The 26,233-nt window shown below is 38.8% G+C and overlaps 1 long non-coding RNA gene across 3 annotated transcripts in view; it reads right to left on the bottom strand.

The window, feature by feature from the left end:
- Positions 1 to 26,233, bottom strand: part of LOC127489385 (uncharacterized) — a 133,513-nt gene that overhangs the window by 98,789 nt on the left and 8,491 nt on the right. For 2 of the 3 annotated variants that reach the window (XR_007917330.2, XR_011386943.1), the window contains exon 2: positions 15,946 to 16,047. The exons of the other annotated variant lie outside the window; for it this stretch is intronic. This is a non-coding gene — a long non-coding RNA (uncharacterized lncRNA). The remainder of the gene's footprint in view (positions 1 to 15,945; positions 16,048 to 26,233) is intronic. 3 annotated transcript variants of the gene reach the window in all.

The raw sequence follows: 26,233 nt of genomic DNA, 5'->3' as shown, positions 1-26,233 counted from the left end.
AGATACCTCATGGATATAATCCAAAAATATATATCTGACATCATCTCCTGAGCAACCTATGTTCTTCTCATTCATAGCACTTATAAAATTAAACTTATTTTATTCTAAAAATATGAGCCTAGCTACTTCTTACTTAGATTACTGTGATGATCATTACTTAAATCATCCATGCATAGATAATTACATTTTATTTAAATACTTCCTCAAAAATTCCTCTAAAACAAAGTTAATTTTATTTCACTTATAACTTACCTCCAATCACAAAATGCTCTTAACTTGCCTTATCATTTCTACAATCTCTTCCATTGCAAGATATAGAGAATATATTGCTAGATTCCAAAAATGTGTCAACCTTAATGAAACTCAACTCCTACAAAAGCATATGTGGATAACTCAGTGTGGGAGATAAAAGCTTGAAGAGCAGTATCCCCACCATCATGTCTTTTTTACACTACTACTGTACATATGTTCTAAACTCTAAGGATAGTAAAGGTCATTTTGATTGTTACTTGGTTTATCCTGAAAATTTTCTCCAACTATTCTCATCCTGTGCTGAACCTACCCAGCATTATGGGTATTAAAATCATTTATACCCTTCAAACCCTGGTTTAAATCACACTTTCTTGATGATTATAGGCTTTGGTGAAAACAAATTTTAAAGAGAAAAAAGTAAAGAGCACAGTCTTTAGAAATACACAGACAAAGCAAATACTGGATCTACAATTTTACATTGTATTTGATTATGGACAAATTGCTTAAAATTGTGATATTGCTATAAAGGAAATACTATATCTTTAGAATGAATATGATATTTTTACTTTGGAGCTATTAAAGTGACTATAAAGCAGCATTTCATTGAAATAAGTGTGAAAATATACATTTGATGCTGAGTTTGAACTTTCCTTAAGTTTTGGAGATCACTGCTTAAAAACCTACCAGAACTATGATGAAATTTAACCATTTACATTATCTTGATCCTTAGAAAACATTTTTCAGACAGAAAAAATATATTGTTATTCAATTTCATTGTGACTTGATAAATTTTCAAATGAGTTGTTGAGTGATCAAATTCATATTTCCACACCCACAAAAAACTGCCGACATAGATAATTTCTGGAGTCTCCAGGAGTATTTTATACCTGGAAACCCCTTCTTCTCACTCTATAATATAGAGAACACATTATACATGTGTACTAGCACTGAAATACCAAATAAAGATTGTCACTTGTGAATGACAGTTGAAATGGCCAGGTAGTGGCCCTTAAATTAATTAGAGGAGAAATACACTCAATGGGCTTTAGATTTTGACATGTTTATTCTGGCAAGGTACTAAATCCATGTTCCTTAGCCTCTCTTATTTACCTACATTTAAAAATTAAAGCATATGATACAAACCCAGTCAGTAAAGAGTTTTCATCAGGATTAGGCACTGAAAATTTGGTAAATATTTATGCCTGTCCATTTACTCTCCAGCTAATCATCTTAGAAGATAAAGAGTTGGTTAAAGATATGCCCCTACTCAATCATTTACTGCCAAATAGCCACCCTGATCAATATTTCAATTGAATAAGTTAAAAATTAAATACCTAAGGAAATACTTAACAGCATCAATTTCTACTCACATACTAAAGGGTGATCTGAATTAAAAATTATTTCAGGGAGGCAGGATAGTGGTAACAGGTTAAGCTGCTGCCTGTACTGCTGGCATCCTATATAGGTGCAAGATCCAGACCTAGCTGCTCCATTTTTGATCCAACTCCCTGATATTTTTCGAGGAAAGCAGCAGAAGATGACCTGGCTCCTTGTGTCCTTGCTACCCACATGGGAGAGCAGAAAGAAGCTCCTGGTTTGAACTGCCTACCTGTCCCAGCCCTGGCCTTTGTGGCCATTTTGGGGGTGAACCAGTGGATGGAAGCTCTCTTTCTTTGTTTTTCCATCTCTATATAGCTCTTGCTTTCAAATAAAGAAATGAATCTCTTCAAAAATTTAGGAAATGGGAGAATTATCACCATCAATGATGGCTTCTCAATAAAATTAAAAAGACACACTTAAACACACACATTTAAAGAAATAAAACCTAAAATTAGGAAAACTGAAGGCATTCAAATTGCCTAGATAATCCAAATTCAGCTATTTTATCATCCTGTGGCCTTAACTGGTTTTGTATTTGTCATTATAAAGCTTGGATATTCTCAAATTTAATATGAAAAAATAGTTCTAATTGTTTATATTTAATAATTTTCTATGCTTCAATTCCCCTGGAAATTTATCCAAATTGCTGTCATTTTTCCAGGATTCCCTAAAAGTTTCTGCCTTGTATCTTTCTTATTTCCTAGAGTTTCCATGAAATTATTTGTTTTTGGTCACCTTTTTAAAATTTCAGTTAAATTTTAATGTGAAGAGAATTAAAAAAAAGAAATTGAGCTATTTCTAATCTTGATATAACTCCTCCAGTATATATTAATTTTTTATTCAGGAAAAAATAAATATTAATCCTAGGATATTACAATGATTAATGATAAGTTATTCTTATCTATGTGAAAAAACCTGCTCAGTAAAACACCTCTTCTCCTAGTTAGTGAATCCTAAAAAAGTAAATTCTTTATTTTATAACAAATATTTTTCTGCTTCATTCTGCTCTAAAAAGAGACCTGTATTTTTACAGGACTTGTAGTAACAGTAAATATGTATGAATATCAGGGCCGGTGCTGTGGCACAGCAGGATAACACCCTGGCCTGAAGTGCTGGCATCCCATATGGCTGCTTCCCTTCAGATCCAGCTCTCTGCTATGGCTTGGAAAAGCAGTAGAGGATGGTGCAAGTCCTTGGGCCCCTGCACTCACGTGGGGTCCCTGGAAGAGGCTCCTGGCTCTTGGCTTCGGATCGGCACAGTTCTGGCCATTGCGGCCATTCAGGGAGTGAACCATCGGATGGAAGACCTCTCTCTCTCTCTCTCTCTCTCTGCCTCTCCTCTCTCTGTGTAACTCTGACTTTCAAATAAATAAATACATTTAAAAAAATATGTATGACTATCTTCCATAAATTTTTTGGTCAACTTACAATTTAAATATTCAATATTTATTGGCTCACAATTGAGGTGACAATAAGAAATAAAACACCATATTTAAAACAGTATTTCAAATTTATTGCCAATTTTGGCAACAACTATTATACTAGTGTTATTTTCAAAAAATGTTTGCCAAATAAGATTAAAACATAAGCTATATTGGGGCTGCTCTTTGGTGTACAAGGTTAACCTTTGACCTGTGGTGCCAGCATCCCATATGGGTGCCTGTTCAAGTCCCTGCTGCTCTACTTCCAATCCAGTTCCTGCTAATGCACCTGGGGAAGCAGCCGAGGATATCTCATGTGCTTGGTCCCCTGCACCCACATGGGAGAACTGGAGGAAATTCTTGTCTCCTGCCTTCAGCCTGGCCTAGCCCCAACCATCGTAGCTATTTGGAGAATAAACTAATGGATAGAAGACCTCTCTGTGTCTTTCCCTGTCTTTCTCTGTAATTCTGCCTTTCAAAATAATAAAATACATCTCTGGAAAATATAAGCCATATTAAAACTTCTAATTATACTGTAGTTAAATACGTTTTGTTATCTCTTCTACATCCTACAAATGAAAATGCATATTAGTGTTATTGTCCAGTCCCACATATGTGAAAATAGCTGGGATTAGATACTTACACACTAATTAGATACCTCTAGCATATATTACACATATATTACAAATTACTATAGCTATATGATTGCATATAAGTATATATATACCTTTATTATCTATATAACATGCATATTACATGTCTATCTATGTGTATCTATACAGGAATATGCTTTGTTTAACTTTCATTACAATCACTGAAGCAGAATAGAACATTGTTCAGTTGTAGCATATCTCATCCCCTCCTCCTTTCCTGTGCTCTGAATTGTAGAGTTTGAAAGACCATATTTATCTATTTTTATTCCTTTACCAGTTGTATTTTTGTTATGCCCAAGCAGTAGAAGTAGTAGGTTAAGGATAAAAAATATAGGGCTAAAATAGTACTTGTGAGCTGAGTTGAGGGATTAATTCTACTTTCTCATTTTCATTTCTCTAGTCCTGGGAAGCAGTAGTTAGAAGAGTGCCTCTGGTTTCTGATCTCCAGGTAGCACAGTGATTTACTAATATTTCCCATAACCCTTCCCAACAACTTATAAATATTTTTCTGTGATAAATTTCCTTCTCTCTCTCTCATACATACTTACTTTATACATACATTCAAATATATGTATGTATGTATATATATGAGGTATGTGTATTTATATATAAATATAATATGTATGCTTATTAGTTGAAATAAGACACAAACTTGGATCAAGTTGTGAAGCTCCCTGCAGTGAGATATTAGTATACATGATTCCTTCTTTAACTGAGTCCATTTCACTTGGTCCACTTAAGGAAACCCTTGAAGGATTTGTTGTAGAGGTCAGTTCTAGAGACCAGGTGGAGCACGTGACAGATTGCTCATCTTTATTTATACCTCTCTGGACTGATTTCTGGTGCACATCATCTCTCAAATATTGCCTTTTATCATTGCCTTGATACTGCTTACTTCTGTGCCTGTCCATGAGAGATGTGACCTTTACCTGGCTTTCACATCATCGGGAAGCTTGAAGGACGCAGACAAAAGTGATGTGCCCTTTGAAGTAGTATCTTTGCTAAAAGCAAGATTGGTTTCAGATGAGATGTCATAGTTTTCATGTGCAGCATTGCCTGCATGATCCAGTTTGTCACATTACTTCTTCTAGTGTGTGTCATGTTATGTTAGGTCACGCCATCAGAGTTAACAATGAGACCTGTTATTACAAGAACAGGTGCACATAGATTGCCACAGATTCAAAAAGCCCCTAGCCTCACACAGCTTTGGGAAACACTGAGCTGAGTCATATAGTATTAAGTCCATAGCCACCATACTAAATCTAGCATGTATTTCCAAGGGAAAAATGAACATCAATATTCTTGGAAAAATCATGAGGCGACATTCCAGAGAAAACAATCCCATCAATATTAAAGTTTGATCCCCAGTGCCTTGTCATGGCAGCTACTCTTCCCATCCCACTCCTGACTCCTAGCGATGTCAGACTTTTTGGATAGATTGTGCCTTGGTACTTCAACACTGGCAAAATTTGCAGGAAGATCTTTACAGATTTCAATAAAAGCTTACACTTGAAAAGATAAGATAAACTGGGCCTCACCACTCTGATTCACATTTAGAACCAGAACAAACACCTCTTTCAGTGGAAGACACATTCTCCAAATCAATGTCAGGAATTGCTAAATAAATTTCAAAGAATAGATTTTTTTCTGACCTCATTTGAATGTCTAGACATTTGTGCATTATTGAATCTCAACCATCTGAAACATCAAGCCAATGTTTTCCCAAACTAAATTTAACCTGTAGATTAAGAATGCAATCAACAACTATAAAATCAGAGTTTCCATGCCAAGCTTGTTGGGAGAGAAGGAGCAGAAAATGAAAATGACCACTCAAAAACCATCCAACCAGATGGAGAAGGAAGGGGAACATAGATAATCAGAGAATAATCACCAACCAACTTATTGGTGCTGATATTAGGGCAAGAAAAGTGCAAAGGAAAGAGAGCAGAAGTCAGAGACAATTAATGTGATTGGGAAAAGGACTAATTGCACACCTACTCAGATAATGTTTGTTTACATGGAAACATGTTCCACAATTGATACTTATCAATTTTCCTTCATTTGAATTTCAAACTAGTTTAGGCCTGCTTTATTCTTTCAGTAATTGCTATTAGATAGTATTTTAAAGAAAAATTATGGGATGCAATGACCCACAGAAAGAGTCTGTATCAGCATAGCTGGAATCCTCCTTTTGGTACTTGCAAGCGATAAATTGCAACAGGGATAGTCCAGGCAGAGGGACCTTTTGAAGGGGTAAGGGTCCTGGCCTGCTGGAAATCTTCAGAAATTATTTCCTGTTTTTAACAAGTGTCTCCCCTTGTCATGAGGGGGAAAAATGCTATTTCCCTTCCAGCCCATATTTAACCATCATATTTGTGCATATGATTGCAGCTCTTCTGAAAGGACTCAGAATGAGCTGCCAGACTGCAAGGCATTGAATCGAAAGCCCCCTAACAGTTAAAGTGTCCATTAGCTCCTCCACACTTAGCATCCGTCAGAGAGAAGAAGGGCTGGGAGCCCCGGGCGAATTTCTAACTAGCCTAATGAGGAGAGAGATTCTGGGAGCAGAAAAAGTTCATTTGCTGAATTTCCAGCAAGAAGTCACTTCAATATTGCTTCTAGGAAACACTGACAGCCTTTGTTGGTAAGAAATCATTATGCTGAGAAAGAAATGGGATATTGTTATATGAGGTTTTTAAAGAAAATTCATTTTGATAGATGTCTAACTGTGCATTCAATTAAATTTCCTTCTCTTTCTTAAAAAATAGATGTCAGGTAATTGTACTCAAGTTCCATAAGCTGAAAAGCGTTATCCTTTTCCTCTAGTTATTAAAATTTCTTTATCATTATGTGTCTTTCTTGTCTCCATCCTTTGACTGCGGGGGGCCCTCAATGAAAATACAAGGAGCCCTCCCATCCTTGCCTGTGGATGTGTGCATGCCTCCCAGAAGAATTAGTCAGGACTGCTCTTTCTGGGGGAAAATTGACTTCTGTATTTAAATTATGTAGGCTCAATGCTCCTGAAAATTGTTCTTAATAAATCTAGATGCTTAGTATTTGCTAGACACAAAGTCCCTTTGCAAATCACAAATCGCCATTATTGGCTGTGAAACCCTGCTATTTCCTAACTATGGATCCTGCCATTTGGTGATGGTCCCTTTGAAGCTTCTAACAATGACCACTAACTGCTGTTCAAAAACTTTACCCCTTTCCACTCAAGCTCTTACTCTCATCAGATTCATCATTTTAAAAGATGTCTTTGCAAATAATATTCTCTTACTAGTAAAATGTAGACCTTCCAAGTGTCCACACATCCATCATCTGGAACAACCAGCTTCTCCTCTTGACAATTTAGTTTCCAATAATGGCTCCCTCATATTCTTAATCAACTGCATACTTATTCTTTGAGTCATATGCATTCACCCTTCCATTTTCCCTTACATTAATCAAAGCTATTCACTGCATTCTAAGTCATTTACAGCAAGTCATGCACAATCCTCCCTTCAGAATATTGATCTCATTTGCCCACTCCTCTCACTGCCCATTTCCATCTAATTAATCCAGACTCTTATTATAGTTTGCCTTGGATATTTTAACAACCCATTATTTGATTTTTCTAATATCCACTTGCTGTGCTCCAGATAACTCCACATTTCACAGCCATATTCATTTTGTTAAGGTAAACTTCAACTGCATCACTGCTCTCCCATAAAGCATTCTTTGTTTCTCCTAAAGTCTACTCAAGTTAACATATATTTTAGCAGGTAAAGCTCTCCAAACTGTAGTTGACAGCAACATTCCAGTGTTTGCCCCATGCTTTCCATCAATACATGTTACATTTCTCCAAAATACAGTGATACACAGTCCTTATCATGTTCCTTACCACTTGAACTTTGTACCTCCACTCATATTCTCTATTTCAAGTGGAAATGTCCTCTCCCTCCATTATTTTGCCTATTGAAATCTTAATCTGCTTTTAGATTTCTTTTTGCATTCCAATCACCCAGTGAAATCTGTCCTGATATGCCAACCAAGCATGAGTCCTCACTTCTCTGAGAAATAGTACTTAATAGCACTTTCTTGGCATGTCAAGTAGAATAAAATGAAGAGTAATAGTAGGTCTTGGTTTCCACATCAGTGAGATTTCCAAACGCTTTCTCTGCAACCCTCACCCTTTGTGAACAAAAGGTCTTGTGAGTAACAGAGGACATAAAAAGCTCCATTTCAGAATGTCTTAACTCATGGGAATGAGATTTCAAAAAGGCCTAAGCGCCTTGGAGAGAAAACCACATCAGTTATCAGATCAAGTGCAGTGAGTCCAACCATTTCTCAACTTTCAATATGGTATCCTATAGAAATGATGGCCAATTTGGACCTTTCACTTAGGGAAGTAATGACACTGAGGTTAAAATGTTACAGGAAAATTGTTTGTGAAATAGAGTTAACTTTAACTCATTTTCAATTTCCCCATATATAAATAATAACCTGTCTACTACCCTATACTTTTATTTTTATTTTCCTATTTGTGCAATCCTTCTTTAAAGATTTATAAGTAAGCAGAGAACAATGACTGTGAGTGACTCATCTCTATGTCCTAAGTCTTTGAGGAGAGACAAGGAGAGGTATTTGATAAATATTTACTGAAGTGAAGTCTCCCCTTGTCAGGCCACCCTTACATATCTGATATTAAATCTTACTAATCCTTTATTTACAGGGCACTACAATAAATCTTATAGCATTCCCATTTATTTTATAATGAGTACATAAGTCAAAGTAGCATTAATTTCTCAAGCTCAAGGTAGAGAATTACTCTCACATTGTTGTTGTAGTATATGCCTCCATTTGCAATGTCACATGTCTAGCATGAATAGAGACAGACTGAAGGAAATATATTTGGTGTTTAAACATAGTTTAGATGATTATTGTATTTTTATATCTATTTCCAGATTAACAAGTTGAACAGAAGATGGCAACTCACTGAGTTGAAGAGGTCATTATGAGAACTTCCAAATGGCTCCTTCCTGCAACAGACTGGGACAGTCCGAAGCCCCACCCCATCAACACCTTCAAATATCAAGGCAGATGATTGTTGAATCCTGAAGAGGTTTTGCCTCTGAAAACCTATGGCAACCATTGCACTGACAGTCTGCATATTCTAACAAAAGAACGAACACCTTAATTTCTAAAATAGTTCAAAGTATGATCTTAGACTTCTATGGCCACTCCCCTTCCCTTCTTATTGGTCTCTCAGTGATCCTTCTAGGGCTAATATCCCTGAAGTCAGATTAATGGTGTCTATGGCTTCCTCCCTGCTTTATCACTGGCATTCTCTAATGCACAGCTTTTCTCCTGATCCCATCCATCAGTAAGCCGAACACAGTTCGCCTATCAGGTTTTACAAAAATTACTTTCTACTTCATTTAACTGCTATTCCAGATTTTAACAAAAGGAATTGTTACAGATAAAACTTCTTCCAGAAATACCAGCCTCTGGCAACACTAACTGATTTTCCAGAAGAAAACACAAACGAACCCCTGAGTTCTGAAAAGTCATTTACTAGGGTTCCTCCACGTGTTTGCAGTAAGATTGGCTGGTCTACCAACGTTTCTTTTAAGACTTATCAATTTGCCCAAAACCCAAAGTGATTTAGGCTGTTGGTGACCGCACACCTCACATCTCTAATATTGCTCACTATTTTAAAGTGTACAAATGCCAGCTGCTTTTAATCTCTGAACTCAGTCCTGGCAGGAGCTCTTACTAGAGCTGAATAGAAACTGTAGTTGAATGCATTTCTAGAACACTGGTAACCCCAGTCTTGTTCACTCTTTGTTTCTGCTTTTCTCCTCCATATGTCTCCTGGTTTCTAGAAGTGTTTTCTGGTGTCAGGTGTTCTTAGAATTCAGTGATTCCAATTATTTGGCTTTGATATACACTAAAGAGACTCCTGCCAACTTTCATTAAATCCATTAGTTTTATCTTTCAGTCAATAGATTGAGCATCCTCTGGATGCTGTTCCTGTTATGGATTTTAATCATCGTGATTAGATTATTGCTTCTGTTACAAAGCACAATATGTGTCAGTATAGTCACACATCAAAAACAAGTCTCACAATTTGTATAATTTTAAAGGTTTTGAAGTTCTCCTCCACCCATCAGCCAGTTGTTCATCAAAATGAACATTTGAGACAAAGCAGCTGGAACTTTTGTGCAAGTAAATGGATGAAGGATCAGAAAAAAAATCAAGGAGCTTGCTCTAGGAACTGTGGATACTAAGTGGCATCTAAGATTTCACATCCAGATATTTTGTATGAGACTTTAGTACAGCGATTAAACATTAAAGTTAAATGAAATAAAATATGTATTCATTTAAAAATAAGCAAGGCTGACTTAAGAATGATATCTACCAATGCATCGTAAGTGAATATTGAGTGATTTGTAATGTTTGATTTAATGCTTGTGTGAAGAGGAAAAAAAATGTAGACTTTGGAGATATATAAAAAACACTAAGATGAAGGGTGTTCAGTTTTCAGTTGCAGATTGAATTTAGATCTAATAGTGTTTTAGTTCATCTAACATTGTGCATCTACATGGGGTTCTGTATTAATTATAAAATATCCATATTAAAGAATATTTCTATTGCTAGGTACCTTGACAATTTTTTGAGATTTTGATAAACTAGCAAGAAACCTGTTTATGAAATGAGAGATTCTAGATCCCATTGCCAGAACATTGCATTTTGAAGTAAGAAAAACATCTAACATTGAGATCATGTATTATGAAACATATAAAATATATCTCAGTGTTTCAGGAAACCACTGGCTTCATCAGTGTGTGTTAGGGAATCAATTCTCAGTCATACATCCCTGCTGATACATCTGAAACCTGAGAAAGTCCAATTTCCTTCCTTCATATGTGTCTAATAGAGTATGAATAGTTCAAGTGTCTGAACAAAATCAGGGGCTAAGCCACGGACTCACTTCCTTAGTAACAAGGAGGACAGTGACTTCACTGTGCTGCTGACACAGGGGCTCGCATCTTCCTCTCCACAGGAAAGGTTTCACACCTGGGTGAAGTGTAAATTGCAGTCAGAAGAGAAGAGCCCAAAGGAAATAGGATGGACTACTGGGCACAGGATAGCTTTCTGTCCAACCTTTTACCTCTGCAAACCAGAGAAATGGCAAAATGCTTTAGGTTGCTGGGGAAGAATCCTGCAGTTGCAGTCCCTGGTTGGCTAATTTTTCTCTCTTTTCAATCCTGACAGTGCCCCAGGTTTGTGGACTGGTCCAAAAGGGAAAACTTCCATTTAGGAGTCAAAAACAAATAGAAAAGATTACATAAGCACCATCTAGGTCACCCCAAATTACCTACCAATGAAACAACAAGGAGTGCAGGAAGGTAGCCTCAACTGGAGCACTTGTAATTCCAGGTAGGCCCACATCAGAGTCACATGGAAGGTGGTTCCTCCATTAATTAGTCCTAACAGAGAATCTGTTATACGGCCCGCACATCTATTCTTTGAGAGTGAGCAAGAAAACCATGATTTTTAAGGTTTTCTTTAGTAACCAAAAATAATGAACAATGACACAGTCCACATCCTAACAGTGGCTACTTTTCCTCTTAACATTCAGGAGGGGATCACAAAGCATAGTCCTGAGACCAGCTGTGTGGATTCTTTTAGAAAACTGTTAGATGTATAAGTTCGCAAACTTTACCCTAGACCACCTAAACTAGAAATCCTGGCTGGACCCAGGATTCTGTATCTTAAGAAACCCTGCAAGAAATCTTAATGTACCCTGAATTTTCAGAGCTTCTCTTAAATTGGTGAGCATTGGTGAGAATTTGCTATATCTTGTATTTCTAGTGCATGCACATGTTACTGTATTTTCTATGAATGTGAAAGCACCTATCCTGAAAAGATTTTGCAAACACTAACAATGCAACCACAAGAAATGGAAATCACTGTTAAAAGGTAAATAATGCGCCGGCGCCGTGGCTCAATAGGCTAATCCTCCACCTTGCGGCGCCGGCACACCGGGTTCTAGTCCCGGTTGGGGCGCCGGATTCTGTCCCGGTTGCCCCTCTTCCAGGCCAGCTCTCTGCTATGGCCAGGGAGTGCAGTGGAGGATGGCCCAGGTGCTTGGGCCCTGCACCCCATGGGAGACCAGGAAAAGCACCTGGCTCCTGGCTCCTGGCTCCTGCCAGGATCAGTGCGGTGCGCCGGCTGCAGCGGCGGCCATTGGAGGGTGAACCAACGGCAAAGGAAGACCTTTCTCTCTCTGTCTCTCTCTCTCACTGTCCACTCTGCCTGTCAAAAAAAAAAAAAAAAAAAAAGGTAAATAATGCACTTCTAGAAAAAAGAAATCAAGAATCAAACCCTGGGTTTGCCATTACATTATGACTATGACAGACAACCTAACTTTTCCCAATCCTAGGTTTGCTCAAGTATAAAGTACTCATAATTAAAATGTTTCCATTGTAGGATTCTTCTGAGTATTAACTGGACATAGCTTACAGGACAAGATATAGTGCCTTCTGGTGGTTTGTTTCCAACATAGATATACCTACAAGAATTATCAAACAGGCTGGTGCCACAGCTCACTAGGCTAATCCTCTGTTTGTAGCACTGGCACCCCGGATTCTAGTCCGGTTGGGGTGCTAGATTCTGCCCCGGTTGCTCCTCTTCTAGTCCAGCTCTCTGCTGTGGCCTGGGAAGGCAGTGAAGGATGGCCTAAGTGCTTGGGCCCTGCACCCACATGGGAGACCAGGAGGAAGTACCTGGCTCCCGGCTTCGGATCAGTGCAGCGCCAGCCAGAGCAGCCATTTGGGGGGTGAAACAATGGAAGGAAGACCTCTCTCTCTCTCTCTCTCTCTCACTGTCTAACTCTACTTGTCAAAAATAAAAAAAAGAAGTATCAAACAGTTTTTTGCATGAATCTATGTGAATAATTGAGTTATGGAAACATTGTGGGCATAAAGGTATCATTTTTAAAGTAAATTCTCATCAGATGTGTGCAGAGACTAAGAAATCATCTCAAGTAAGTATGAGAACTCAGATCTCAGACTGGTATATAAAATGGTATGTTGACTTGACATAACCTGGGTTCATATGCTTCTGGCAAGTGAAGTTGAACAGTAATGCTTAATTCACTTACAACATGGATTGGAGTTACCTGTGAGCACTGGAAACTAGATTTTAGAAAACAAACAAACAAACAAACAATGGAGACATACAAAGGAGACTCATCAGTAGAAAAGTCTGGAAGACCACAACCAGATTATTGGGCAAAACTGAGCAACAAAACTTGTCACTATGTATCACCTCACACTAAAACTCATTCAGATGTTTCCAGCCAGCTGTGGGTGCCTAGGAGAAGCAAGCTGTTAGTGTACCTAGAAAGAAGTATGGCATTCAATGCTTTGACGCTTTGGGGTGAAAGGAACCCTGCTTTGATTTGAAACTGAGCTCAACCAAGACACATTGTTGTACTCACTTTCTGGAATCAGTGTCAGCATGAAATGTGGCAGGGAGTAGCAATGAATAGGAATACAGAATCCTTACTTATCTGGGCATCTCCCAGAATTAGTAAAAATCTAGGATCTGAGACTTCATGTAGAGTAATGAATAGAAACTAGAAGGAGCTGTTTGGCCTTGGAGAATATCTGAGAATTCTGCGCGGAGATCACCCTATAGAAGCCTGGACTTTCTGTAGTAAAGCAGGTGGAGACTTGGGACCAACGAATATCATGTGTAAATGGTGATGGATCAGTTTCTGTCTTCTCCATTAGGGTCTGAGGCAATCACATCATAGAATGAAGCAGCTGCCGGCGCCGCAGCTTACTAGGCTAATCCTCAGCCTTGCGGAGTTCTGGGTTCTAGTCCCAGTTGGGGCACCGGCTTCTGTCCTGGTTGCCCCTCTTCCAGGCCAGCTCTCTGCTGTGGCCAGGGAGTGCAGTGGAGGATGGCCCAAGTGCTTGGGCCCTGCACCCGCATAGGAGACCAGGTTAAGTACCTGGCTCCTGCCATGGGATCAGTATGATGCGCCGGCCGCGGTGGCCATTGGAGGGTGAACCAACGGCAAAGGAAGACCTTTCTCTCTGTCTCTCTCTCTCACTGTCCACTCTGCCTGTCAAGAAAAAAAAAAGAAAAAGAAAAAAGAATGAAGCAGCTACTCCACTCCTGAGAGCACAAGGCAACTAAGGTATGAAACACAGAAATAATAATAGTGTCTGTTTTATAGAAGGACATTCTATATCTGTACTATATATTTGTGAGTTCTCATAATCCTAGATGGAAATGCTTTCATTATATCCATCTTTATTTTGTAGCTCATATTACATGTCAAAGACTAGACCATAATTCTTTTTTTATTTTTTAACTTTTATTTAATGAATATAAATTTCCAAAGTACAGCTTATGTATTACAATGGCATTTTCCCCCTCATAACTTCCCTCCCACCGCAACCCTCCCCTCTCCTGCTCCCTCTCCCCTTCCATTCACATCAAGATTCATTTTCAATTATCTTTATATACAGAACCAGTAGACCATAATTCTTTGCATGTAAGTGGCAGTATCATGATTTGAACTCATTCAACAACTCATTCTCTTTAAATTCAATAACATCCCATTGATTCCCGAAAAAGTATAGATGGGGTCTCAAGGTGGAGAGGGGGTTTCTGAGTGAGCCTTAGGACCACCAACCAGTGCCCCCTTTAGTTAGAGCAACTCCTCTGTGTGTGTGTGTGTGTGTGCGCGTGTGCGCGTGTGTGTGTTCAAATAAATAGATAAAACTTTCCATAAAAGTTGCATAAAACAAAGTCTGGCAGGTATTCACAATCAGGTGAGATAGCAGCACAGAAGCGTGAGGAACAACTAAGGGATGGTGTTTTGAACAGTGTTGTGCAAGTTTCCTGCTCTGTGGAGCAGTGGAGAGAAGAATACTATTGATTGGAAAGACCAGGAAAGGCTGAAAGAAGAAGATGGGTGCATCAAGACCTTATAAACGAGAGTGATGCTGCTTACTGAGCAATGATTGGGGAAGTATTTGTCAAGCTTCTGGTCTCCAGCGGTTCAGGGACTTCTCAGTTACTATTCCTTTAATACCACAGTGGATCTCCAACAAACTCCACAACATGGCCTCAATTAGCTGTATTAACAGCACACCTGTTGGATACTGCAACTTCTCAGAGAATGTTCTAGGCCATTATCATATGCTTATTCCTTTCATCTTCACATCTGTCTTCAAAGACAGGTCCATTCTTATCATCATTTAATAGCTGAATGGATTGAGGGGCAGGGAGGTTTCATGAGTTACCCAAGGTCAGGTTTTAGCTGCACTGCTTTTATTACCAGAAACTGGTTTATTTGAAGTTGTCTGGAGGTTACATATCCATTAGTCTGAACAAGCCCATGGTTCCTGTCTTTGATCTCTTTCCCATGGGTTTTCCACCTTTTTTTTTTTTCTAAAGGCACAAAAGGGCTTTGTCAGGTGGGAGACTATGCTTGTGGTGTCTAAGACTTCAGAAAGTAATGTGCCACAGTGCAGGGGAGGAGGGTCCCTACCCAGATCACTATGTTCCTGGCACAATGTACACACAAAGAAAAATTAAAAAAAAATAAAACCAGAATCTATTTTTTAAGCATATTCCCAGAGGGCCTAACAAAATATTTAGCGATGATTTGTTTAACTCCTCAAAAGAACTCACTTTATATAAGAGCAAATCATTTTTGGATTTATTTACTTGTCAGGTATCTTCATTGAGTTCTACTACTTGTAAAACAGAGGACTTTCCAAAGCCCTGACACAGCTCTACAAGCAGTTGTTCTGGTCTAGTTCACTCATTGCAAATCAAACACACACACACACACACACACACATATCAGATGGGGAAGAACTTAACCAAATCACACAGGATACTCCAATAAAATAGCAAGACAGCTGTGCAAATTTAGTAGCAAATTCAATAAAGTCCACTGGATTTTTTCAGTTATTTCAAACCTATTGCTGTTTTTGACTCTTATATTCACAACAAAGAAGGTTCATCTTTTAAACACTCCTTCAATATATATATTGGTTTATTTTTAGTTTTGTCCAATTCTCAACTTATTTAAAAATAAAATATTTGAAGTTATAAAACATTTATAGCATGATTAAATTGCTGGATTGATTTATTCTGTGGCCAAACACCTTGTTCATTATTAATGAACTGAGCAATTTATAAGAGAACGTTTGCCTCCTGACCTCCATGCATGTTCCCACTCCAGGACCAGGTGTGTGATGAGAAGAGAGATGTGTATATCATCTGTAGGTCCTCCCATAGTCACTGGAATATTGGAATCAGAACTACAACAAGGGATATCAGAAGAAAATATTTTTAGAAATACAATTTTTGATAAATAATATGATTTTCTCTATAGTACTTGTTGGAAATTGGAGTATAACAGGAATAAAAACACAAATCTTGAACCTTGTGAGTGTAGTATCTTGTGGGACAATTTAAATTTCAGACAACAGCAAGCTTATTATGAGTTTAAGTGAAACTCCTCTCTATTTTATGTCTATTTTTTTCTCTCTCTGTTCCTCTTTTTTCTCAAAAATGCTGTTTGATTCCACTGCCTTATCTTATGTATGTTTGCATCTCCAGTAACTTGATTATAGAGAGTACTGAAAAATGTTTAGGAAAACAAAATCTGTCTTCTTACAATGCTCTATAACAGAAATGTATAAGGCAATTTACTTTCATTAAAATTTGAACAAGGCCAGGAATTGGAAAAATATGTGATGCATCATTTTTACTTAAGCATAATATAAGCAGAAATGCTTTTTTAGACTTTGCAGAGAGTAAGAAAAAAAGAGACCATGCTTGCTGTTAAATTGATTTGTCATTCAAACACCAATAAATCAATCGCTTTTTTTTTCTTGGTGTGTGTGTCCATGTATATTGTGCATATGTGTGAATCTAATATCCTATAAGGGCACTGTATGAAAAACATTGTCCCAGACTCAGATATCAGTCATGCAGATGTAAATAAGACCTGGTGTCTGCAGCCTTGAAAAGACAAACTTGAAATATATCAACAAATAATTAGCTACAGAAATAGTAGGTGATCTCTATGAAAACAACAGTCAGAGATACATGAATTACAAAGAGTGGAGTTCCAGGGAACACTAAACCAAGGACCAAACCCTAATCTCAGTAATTGTGCTCTGAAATGATCCAATGGGTGCGTGCATGTCCACTTGAGAATTACTTTTTCACATAATTTTCATAGTTTTATAATAGATTATTAATGGCAGTTACAGAAAATAAAATGCTCTATGTTACTGTGTCCTGGGTAATATTGCAATTAGAGTATTTAATTTATAATAATTATGTATGCCATAATAAAACCCGTGAAAGAATAAAAAAAATTGGAATCATTTCCAAAATTTCAGATACATACAGTGCTTATTTTTACAGGTGAATGATTAAAAATCTATAAACAAATACAGTATGCCCAAACTAATCTTGACTGTTAGATGCTGGGCTAGTACTAGTCATAACACTAAAATGGTCCCTCCCCTCCCCTTTCTGTATAAATGGTCCCTTCCAGTTCCTATCATTTTATCACTGTTACTGACCAAATGGGAGTTGGCTGTTGCATCTCAGGATAGTCATCTATTATTTGGTGTCTACTAATCACCTATCTCACACGTACCAAGGGAGTGTGTATTAACAGAATGAGCAAAGCATATCCAGGAATAATCTAGTTCAAATTAAAATGCTATTTTGTTGTTCATCATTACGCTGGCTGAACATTGTGTCTTTACCAAAGGGATTGTGTGAGGCTTGTAATATTTATAAAAAGAACTGTAGCTACTCATCTTAGGGCCGTTTCAAAAGTATGTATTATTTATTTCCTGATCTACCCCTCCAATGTTCAATATCTTTTAAGAATTGCAATTAATAAATCATTCCAATTTGAACAGTGTGGATTTTATTCACAAAACACTGTTACTCAGTCCAATTCGATGCAGACATCAACAGGGAGAAAACTTACCACCCCAAAATGCATAATCAACATCAGATATTTTGAATTAATGATTTGGGGGAGGAGGCTTATTAACGCCTTTGATTCATCCCTAAGTGAGACTTCTCGATTAAGTATGAAGAGCTTCAGAAATAGAAGGGACTTTCATATTAAAAAATGGTGTGTCAAGTTCAGTTAAAGCTGTATTAAAGCCTTCCATTCAAGTTCTGTCAAGAAATCGTAATCTTTTTTTTTCCTTTTTCTCTGAGTTTTCTTTTTTTTAAAAAAACTGAGGTTTAATGTATTATTAATAGAAGAAAAGGAATAAGGAATTCTAGACAGTATTGTGTAGTGTCGCTGCAATTGTAGTTTTGAGTGGAAGCGCGTGGAGTTATTTCATCCATCTTTAATAAACGTGGGTGTGGGGGAATAGGATCAATGCTGATGTGAGCCAGGCTAGGCAGGTCAGAGCCACTGTCTCTCGGCGGGAGGTTCTCTTTAGAGCAAATTCACTCTGCCCTCATTTCATGAGATACATGCTACTGAATCCACACAAGTATTTAGTGTAGCTATGTTTCTGGCATCAAATGTCATTTTGCATTCTATTTAGAGATGAAACTGAAATGAAGCAACTGAGTTGGTGAGCAAATAGGCTGTTACAAAACACCACACGTGTGACCCTTTCTGCATCTCTCCATCAGGACGGGTGAAATGGTGCCCGACGAGAAGGCTACAGTCATCTGCTTGGGATACACTGGCAGTGTGAACGTTGCCAGTCTTGTAACATTAATAGTATGCTTAAAACGAAAAACTTTTAATTCCCTCTTCTCTGTCCTCAAAAGCCGGGGGTGGAATAAGAGCCCACCTGTCCTTCATTCAACCTTTAGAGAAACTTAGAATGTTAGAAAAACATAAATTTAGTTTGTTCAATCACACAAAAACTGTGTGAGTGATCATTTTCCCTAGCATTTCAATTTCAAATGCCTTAAACTTCCCTCTATACATATCTCTCTGTTCTGAGGACTGAACAGAGAGGCCTTCTGGTAGTCTGATGTTTTATCTAAAAATGCTACCATCAAAATATGTTTTTAAAATATAAGTCAAGGTTTAATATTTACAAAAAGAATTGAAAATTGCTTTCCTACGAAGTGTCTCATTTAGTATTCACAATAGCATGACTATTTATAAGTAGTGCCTATTTTTAACATAATCCAGTTGATACTTGATGGTAGTGGGTCATTTGTACAAGCTTTCATTGACAATTTGTGGGGGAGGCAGGATTTAAACTTAACTCTTAGCCCCTCCACTCAGTTTCTCTAATGTTCTAGCTGCTTTTTGTGTTAATCTCCTCAAACTCTAAAATAGAAATTTACATTAAAAATAAATATCCCTCATAGATCACAGATATGGCTTATGAGAAAACCTCAAAAAGTTTATGCATATTATAGAAAAAAAGTAGGCATGGACTTAAAAACTTGTTTCCATAAACATAAACTTACTTTTTAATTCCATTTTCCATGAACCTTTTTTTAAAATAGAAATTCAGAAGTATGTTTATTTTTTTTTTACCCAGAAACCTTATATTTCAGGTATACAAGCTTCCTAAAAATTTAAGAATGTAGTGATTCTTCCCACTCCACCCTCCCTTCCACCTGCATTCCTAGCCTTCTTCTTCCTCCCTCTCCTATCCCCATCCTTATTTTTTACTAAGATCTATTTTTCAATTAATTTTATACACATAAGATTAACCCTACACTATGTAAAGAGTTCAAAAAATAGTGTAAAAAAACCTGTTCAACAGTGGAGACAAGGGCTGTTCAGAGTCACTGCATGTCAAAGTGTCATACACTCACTCAGACATGCAAACAGAGTAAGACACTCATACATGTTAACAAAGACCTGGCAGGTTTATTATTTTTTTTAAAAGCTGTGTCATGACTTCTGTAAAAGGGAGAAAGGAGGCTTTACATGTAGATCAATGCCATCTCACTAACTTTACCTGGTTTGTTTGCTAGATACTAACAACTCAGAGGAATGGCCTGGGGAAAAATCCATAGTTGACAATAGATTTAGTTTTTATGTTCTTCCAAAACATCCGTTTTGCAAAATGACTTTAATTCAAACATTCAACTTATTTTCTACATTCAGACCTAGAGCATCTTCTATGACACTGAGGATTTAACACAGCGGCGGTGAACTAGCACATTAGCTCCTGGCCAAAACGGATGTGGCTGGACAGCAGTGCTGTGTGAAATCAATCACGGGCACAGCTGGGACTCCCCAGAACTGTCAGCAAGTGGAATGGAGTCAGTACTGCTTTGGAGAATGTCTGCTGCAGAAGACAGGGCCTATCAGCAGGGGTGCATTAGGGCAGACTCCTGGCCTAATGTTAGGATCCCATGACGCTGCCAGACTCCAAGAGATGGTCTCCATCACCAGTGCTGGATGCCAGAGAGCTGCAGGGCTGTTGCAGCACAGGAGCCAGTGTACAAGGCACATGGAAATGCCTGGTGCTCTGCTCCACTTGGTCAAATTTGTTTCACTCTGTCGCAAGGACAAGCCCGTGAGAACGGGCAAAAGAAGGCTGTCCTCTTCATTGAGAGTTCCTCTTGCTCTGGTTATGGCAAAGCCTCCTGTCTGTCATGGGAACATGGCCCAAACGACCTTGGAGCAGCACCAAAAGCAGAAGGAAGGCAAACCCACGGCATTGGAGCAATGCTGTCTTAGATAACCCGATTCAAAATAAGTCAATCTCCAATTCTAGTGCTCTTTCTCATAAGGTCCTGAAGAGTCTGGTAGTGTGTAAAAGCCCAAGTAAATATCTATAGTCCATGTGGTAACCCTGAGTCCTTTCTTTCTCCAAGCTAACTCTGTCTGAGAGATGTTTACAAGGAAGTAATGTTGTTCCATCGTCCCTTCCCAGTTTCTCAGGAACTGCCCCACTTAACCCAGGCCTCTGATGCCACTTGCTTTTCCTCCATGCCAGGCTACTCCTGGGCCTCAGGAAAATACTAGACACTCATTCATTCATGCATTAACAAAACTGAGCATCAATTAATCTGTACTTTTAGGCTAGTGAGGAAGTCATTAATAAACTATGTTGTTTTCCTCCTTTCAAATTCCAAGCAGGGACCAACCAAATAGGCCTTGATTTTTGAGAGTGTTTTCTCAAGTGACTAAAATCATAGCAAACTAAAAATAAATAAATAAATAAAATCATAGCAAACTTATGGTGATGATAATGTTGCTATCAATTCTGCATAGTGATTTAACACAGTCAGCAAACTTATACAGTTGTACTTTTGTATCCTTAAATTTTACCTTTATGTAGTCTTTAATCCTGGGTGAAAATATTTTAAATAAATACTTCTGCACATCTGTACTGAACATGTACAGACTTTTTCTTCTCATTGCCTAAACAATACAGTGCAATGACTATTCACAAAGCACTTACATTGTATTAGGTACTATCAATAATCTAGAGCTGATTTGACATATACAAGAGGATGGTGTGGATTATATACAAATGCTACACTATGTTATTTAATGAATTTTAGCATCAGTTTGTTTTTTTTGTTTTTTTTTTTGTTTTTTTTTTTGACAGGCAGAGTGGACAGTGAGAGAGAGAGACAGAGAGAAAGGTCTTCCTTTTGCCGTTGGTTCACCCTCCAATGGCCGCCACAGCTGGCGCGCTGCAGCCAGCGCATCGCGCTGATCCGAAGGCAGGAGCCAGGTGCTTCTCCTGGTCTCCCATGCGGGTGCAGGGCCCAAGAGGACTTGGGCCATCCTCCACTGCACTCCTTGGCCTCAGCTGAGAGCTGGCCTGGAAGACGGGCAACTGGGACAGAATCTGGCACCCCAACCAGGACTAGAACCCGGTGTGCCGGCGCCACAAGGCTGAGGATTAGCCTAGTGAGCCACTGCGCCAGCCAGCATCTGTGTATTTTGATATCCATAGGAGGTACTGGAACCAATTCCCCATACACACTGAAGGGAGGTTGCTGTTAGTTAGCAAGGGAAAAAAATAATCCAACCTCTCCTCTGGTTCTCTGAGCTCCTGCTGGTTCCTCCTAATGGCAAAATCCAAACAAAAGCAAGAGGCCAACGGTTCCTCCTTGAAACATTTCTGAACTGTCTACCTCCTAGTGTTCAGACCAGGATGGAGAAGAGCGAAGAAGGGAAAACTGAGAATATCACACTGCACACATCTTTAAGGTGCTTAGAAAGCTCATGAAACTGGGCTGACTTCATAAATTTTCAAAAATCTGTGAGTGCCTCAGATCTCAGTGGCTGAATTTCTGTTTCTGTGCTCACTAGAGGATTTCATCCAATCCCTTGTGTTTAAATACCCTAGGGATTCCCATAACTTCTAAGTTTGCCCTGACTTTTCTCTGGCCTCCAGCTGTGAACTTGACCCCTGACAAGAACTCTGTGACCTATTTCCCACAAGTTTTTACTCTATGCACCACCTCTGTGTTCATCAATTACTGCTTCTTCTGCCACAATGTCATTCTTCCTATTGCTTAGGTCAAAAATCAGTGAATTGTCTACAGATTCTTCATTTCTCTCACTCCCCTCTTTCCCATTCATTTTCAACTCTACTTTCAGAATATACCCTAAAATTACATCTTCCCTCTGATTCAGTGACTTTACAGTGTCAGCCTCGATCCAGATAAATGCCACAGCCAGCAGAGCTATGGCTTCACACAGCAAAGGCTCTGAGTGTCGTCTTCACACTCCCTTGGCTTCCTGTCCCATTCAGAATCCATCATCAGCTCTTGATCCTGAGCCTTCAAGGGCTCACGTGATCCAGCCCCTTCCTTTCCCTAAGATCTCTTTCTCTTTACTTTTCCCTGCACTCCTTCTGCTCTGACCCCAGTAGCCTCTCGCTGATTCCAGTTGCAGAGTTTTCCACTTGTTCCCTCTTATGTCTACTGCATGTTTCCCTAAAACTCCAGATCATTCACCTCACCCCTTCATTCACATATTCTCTCAAATGTCATCCTTGGGTCTTTCTTAACCTCCTTTACCTAAAATGATTTTTTTTGCATATAATATTACTGACATCATGCATTACTATTTGAAATTGTCATGTCTGTCATGCTACATATGTATTTATTTAATGACCATTTCCAATCATAAGATAGATCAAGAAATTTTTGTATTCTGTGTATCCACATAAGTTAGTACATAGTAACTATTCTATGTGTTAACTGAGTAAATGAAATAATTTTGCATGTTTAAAAATTCATGTACTTACTGATATATATGCATATGTGTATATCATATAAAATACATATTAAGGCACTTCTGTAGGTGTAGGCTGAAGTCCAGGCTTCAGTCTAGGCTCAGCCAGGTTCAGATAACCTACCCCCACTCCCACCTTTATTCAAGAGAAGCAGAGAGTACTGGAAAAATAACAAAAAGAACCAGATTATTATACAGAAATATGTGTCCTTTTTCATTTCTATGCACAATTTCATAATAATATCCTGCTGGAATGAAAGCTAAAATAATTTCTATTGGCATAAGATATACATTTAGTAGTATAAAATACCCTGTTACAATAGTCTAGGATTAATAATAATATTGCCCAAATGTCGGTTTGTATGATTATAATTATTGAATAAAACTGGACCATAGATTTACATGAGCAACAATTAGGATTTGTGTGTATTTCTGGGAAGGCAAATGGCTCCACATGTGAGGCAGGAACAGTTGATTTGATTGTGAATACAGCCTTCAGAGAGATGTGTTGTGAGACCCAGATTTGAGCTCCACTTTGCTAAGCCCACACCACTCAAGTATGCCTGCTTCCCACTAAACCATTTTGCGCAATTCCATCTTCTGAGGTCATACTCAAGTGACACTTACCCAGAGATGGATTTGTTGACCCAGATGTGGCAATGAATTGCCTCTCTGAGTATATCCACAGAATGCAGTTTACATATCTTTGTGGCATTTATAACAGGAATTATATATTTACAGGGGTCTACCAATTAGCCAATTGACTATGAATTACTTGATTTCAGGGATATTGCAATTTTTATGATTTATTTTATTTATTTGAAAGGTAGAGTTGAGAGAGTGAGAGCAAGAACGAGAACGAGAATGAGAGAGAGAGAGAGAGAATCTTTCCCCCACTGGTTTACTCTCAAAACGGCTGCAATGGCTGGGACTTGCCAGACCAAAGCCAGGAGCTTCACTGGAGTCTCTCCCACATGAATGCAGGGGCCCAAGTACATGAAACGACTTTCGCTACTTTCCCAGGTCATTAGCATGGAGTTGAGTTGGCAGAGCAGCTGGTCCAGAAAATGATGCCCACATGGGATGCCAGCATTGCAGGCAGCAGGTTAACCCATGAGGCTATAATGCCAGCCCCAGGGACACTGTTTTATATTTCCCCACACTCAAGAATACAGCCTCTTCCATCACAAATGCTCAAAAACACTTATCAAATAAATGAATACTTCCAGGAGTATGTTTTCTCAATGAAAATTAGTAAGTATGGGGGCCGTTGCCTTGGCTCACTTGGTTAATGCTCTGCCTGCAGCACCGGCATCCCATATGGGTGCCGGGTTCTAGTCTCGGTTGCTCCTCTTCCAGTCCAGCTCTCTGCTGTGGCCCAGGAGGGCAGTGGACGATGGCCCAGGTGCTTAGGCCTTTGCACCCACATGAGAGACCAGGAAGAAGCACCTGGCTCCTGGCTTCAGATTGGTGCAGCGCCGGCTATAGTGGCCATTTGGGGAGTGAACCAATGGAAGGAAGACATTTCTCTCTGTCTCTCTCTCACTGTCTATAACTCTACCTGTCAAGTAAATTAAAAAAAAAGAAAATAAATTAGTAAGTATGAACTCGCTATCCTCCAGTTACAGATGGAAAAATAAATTTCATATAAGGATAGATCTCAACAATATCTGCTCTTCAAATGCAAGACTTTACTTCAGAGGAAAGAGTGGGGTACTCAGCCAGCAATATGTCCCATTTATCAGAATGCAGAGCCCTGACCCCGAGAACCATCAAGGAGTTTTTGAGGTCCCCAGATATCTATAACAAGGCAGTCAATATTTCAAGGCATGTTTATTAAAGAATGAAGGCACCAGTTGATGATTTAGCTCTAGCCTTTTACTAGTTATTTGAACCAGATTAGTTTTCTTATTCTGTTTGAGGCTTCACTTCCTCATCTGTAAAGTGAGGACAGTAACCCTTAAACCACAGAGACTGTGCATGAAATAGACGAGAAAACTGCTGTGAATCGCCTTTTAAAAATAATTGTGTAAGGTAGGAAGTGCACTGTGCACGTGGGAAGGATTACCATTATGGAGAATAGACGTATCGGTCTGCCCAGAACAACTCCTCCCTCTTTCATAAATGAATCTTCCCTTTCAATATCCAGTGTTGCCTCTGACCTGCTGTGATACTGTAATTTACCTCTGCCTCCTGTATTTGTTTTTCCTTTTGTTTGAGGTAGGTGCTTGACCCATAATATTCCAAAGATTTTCCCTAGGAGCTTGAATCCAAAATGAAAGAAAAGAGTATTTTGCTTCGACCAGCTGAAACAAAGGGCATTTAATTTGTGCCTTTGTCGGTATGGTGGTGGGGGATATGGCGCAGCGGTTAAGTTGCGGCTTGGGATGCCCTCGCATCCCAACTTGTATCAGAATACCTGGCTTTGAGTTCCCACTTTTTTGATCCACACTCCTGCTAATGTGCAGGAGCTATACCTTTCTTCCCTTCGTTCTCTGTCTCTCTGTATTTCAAAAAAAAATTGAAGACAAAAACATACATACATGGGATGGCGCTGTGGCATAGCAGGTTAAGGCCCCAGTCTGCAGCACCTGCATCCCATGTGGGTGCTGGTTTGAGTCCTGGCTGCTCCACTTCTGATCCAGCCCTCTGAAAGGGCTGTAGAGGATGGCCCAAGTCCTTGGGCCCCTGCATCCATGTGGGACACTGGGGGAAGCCCCTAGCTCCTGGATTAAGATGAGCACAGCTCCAGTGTTGCAGCCATCTGGGGAGTGAACCAGCGGATGGAAGACCTTTTTCTCTGCCTCTGCCTCTCTGTAGCTCTGCCTTTCAAATAAATAAATAAATAAATTTGTTTAAAAAAGAAACTTTTTAAAAAATGCATACATACATAACTGTGTAGCCTCATGACAGTTCCACCATGTGGGCCAAAGAGAAGAACAAAGAGATGATAGCAAAAGAGAAGGATGAAATGGTTAAAAAAGTATAAAAAAAATTAAGATGGAGATAGAATATCTCAGGATAAGAACATTAGTTCGATCCTGGCTCCTGTTAATTCTGGTATCCTGTCCTTAATCTTTACTTTCCCAATTATTTATTTACTGTTTATTATTATGTATTCATAGGAGCCATGGGAGTTTTGACAATTATTTGCACAAGGTTTTCTGTCTAGGGAAATACACAAATAAGCCAAAGCTCAGGAGCATCATAAAGCAGGATCAATGTCCTTCTTCGAGCCACCGGCTTTTATGTTCATAGAAACACATGAGCAG

The sequence above is a fragment of the Oryctolagus cuniculus genome, chromosome 2 (genome assembly GCF_964237555.1).
Source record: "Oryctolagus cuniculus chromosome 2, mOryCun1.1, whole genome shotgun sequence".
NCBI classification, from domain to species: Eukaryota; Metazoa; Chordata; class Mammalia; order Lagomorpha; family Leporidae; genus Oryctolagus; species Oryctolagus cuniculus.
Note: the sequence above shows the minus strand (reverse complement) of the source record. Positions and strands in the feature narration are given on the sequence as shown.